This window comes from Bison bison, unplaced genomic scaffold (genome assembly GCF_000754665.1).
Source record: "Bison bison bison isolate TAMUID 2011002044 unplaced genomic scaffold, Bison_UMD1.0 scf7180017864236, whole genome shotgun sequence".
Lineage (NCBI taxonomy): Eukaryota > Metazoa > Chordata > Mammalia > Artiodactyla > Bovidae > Bison > Bison bison.
The window spans coordinates 2084218-2086756 of record NW_011494808.1 but is presented as its reverse complement, the minus strand read 5'-3'; positions in this window follow the sequence as shown (position 1 = coordinate 2086756).

The window sequence follows — 2539 nt, the reverse complement described above, 5'->3', positions numbered from 1 at the left end:
AATAAGCACATAGAAGATGTTGAATCACTGGAGAAACGCAAAATTACAGTGATATAACTCCATATTCATTAGGATGGTTACTATTTAAAAAAAAAAATAGAAAACAAGCATAGGCAAGGATGCAGAGAAACTGGAGACCTTGCAAAATGGTAGAGCTGCTGTGGAAGAGTGTGGTGGCTCCTCAAAAAATTAAAAACAGAATTACATTGTGACCCAGGAATTCTACTTCTTATATTGATATTTGCACATCCAAGCTCTCAGCAGCATTACTCACAACAGCTGAAATGTGGAAGCAGCCCAAGGGCCCACTGACAGATGGATGGTCTATCCATACAGGGGAGTATTATTCAGCCTTGAAAAGGAAAGCATTTCCAACACGTGCCACAAACTGGATGAACCTTGGGGAAATTATGCTAAGGGAAAGAAGCCAAGACAAAAAGACAAACTTGTCGCAAAAAGACAAACTATTTGCTTCCACTTAACATGGTAATTCAGTTCAGCTCAGTTCAGTTCAGTGGCTCAGTCGTGTCCAACTCTTTGCCACCCCGTGAATCGCAGCACGCCAGGCCTCCCTGTCCATCACCAACTCCCGGAGTTCACTCAGACTCACGTCCATCGAGTCGGTGATGCCATCCAGCCATCTCATCCTCTGTCATCACATGGTAATTAGAGTAGTCAAAACCATAAAGACAAGGCAGCAGGGTGGTTTCCAAGGACTGGGGGCAAAGAGTTACTATTTAACGGGTAGAGTTTCAGTTTTACAAGATGAAAAGTCACAGGCATGGAGAGTGGTGATAGATACCAACAAGGTGAATATATTTAATATCCCTGAACTGTGCACTTAAAAATGGTTAAGACGGCAACTATATGTATTTTATCATAATACAAAAAAAAATCAATTTTCAACAATTCCAAATGTTTGGAATGTTTAGCCTCCCATTATAAATCACTTAATATTCCAGTACTTTGGCCACCTCATGCGAAGAGTTGACTCATTGGAAAAGACTCTGATGCTGGGAGGGATTGGGGGCAGGAGGAGAAGGGGACGACAGAGGATGAGATGGCTGGATGGCATCACTGACTCGATGGACTTGAGTCTGGGTGAACTCCGGGAGTTGGTGATGGACAGGGAGGCCTGGCGTACTGCAATTCATGGGGTCGCAAAGAGTTGGACACGACTGAGCGACTGAACTGAACTGAACTGAAGATTACATGAAGTATTTTTTAATTGAAATAGTTGATTTATAATACTGTGCTAGTTTCAGGTGTACAAGCACAATTCAGTTATATATATGTGTGTGTGTATATGTTATACATGTACACATTCTTCAGATTCTTTTCCCTAATAGGCTACTACAAAATATTGAGTATAGTTCCCTGTGCTGTATAGTCAGTCCTTGTTGGTTATCTGTTTTATATACAGTAATAAGCATATGTTACTTCAGTTCAGTTCAGTTGCTCAGTCGCGTCTGACTCTTTGTGACCCCATGAATGGGCAGCACGCCAGGCCTCCCTGTCCATCACCAACTCCCGGAGTTCACTCAGACTCACGTCCATCGAGTCAGTGATGCCATCCAGCCATCTCATCCTCTGTCGTCCCCTTCTCCTGCTGCCCCCAATCCCTCCCAGCATATGTTACTACCAATCTCCTAATTTATCACTTCCCCCACCCCTCTTTACCCTTCAGTAGCCTGTGTTTTCTATGCCTGTGGGTCTATTTCTGTTTTGGAAATAAGTTTGTTTGTTTTTTTTTTTTAGATCTCACATATAGGTGATACCATAGGATATCTTTCTGAAGTACTGGTGAATAACACTGTTATTCAACAGTTCCCCCTGAAAGCTTCACGGTCAACTCGTGTCCCTCGCAGAGGCAGCGGGGGTGTGCAGGGCGGCATGGAAGCCTGTAGTTGGGCAGAGTGAACATAGCCGGGGTCTTGCTGCAAGGTCACAGCTGATACGTGCTTTTGCTGCAGCTGGAAAACTCAGACAGGGACCTGCGAGCACTTCTCAGGGACCTCGCTGGCGACAAGCTTGTAATAGAGCGTGACGCCGTTACCTGAATCGGTGTCCCGTCACACTTCCAGTGACGCACTGTTACCTATAAAGCAAGATGCTCCCCACAGGTTGAAAACGTTAGAGACAATGTCACACTAAATCACACCGATTCCCTATACTTGGTTTTGAAATTCAACTTCCCCTTTATTTTGAAATGACTCATCTAAACCAGTCTTCCTTTGAACAGGTGACCTAGGAAGTGAAGCAACGCATGCTGTGCCCGTCCCATGTGTGCCTGGCACCGCGGGAAGGAGTGGGCGACACGACACAGCTCCGTCCTCTCCTCTCCAGAGCAGCGGAAGCGGTGGGACAGGAGCACGCAGGCGACCCCGAGGAAGGAGACCTGGGAGCAGACTCAGTGCCAGATGCTAACCCTCTTTTCCCTCTATTCCCTGGAGGCTCAGACAGTACAGAATCTGCCTGCAATGTGGGAGGCATGGTTGGAGCCTTGGATTGGGAAGAGCCCCTAGAGGAGGAGGGCATG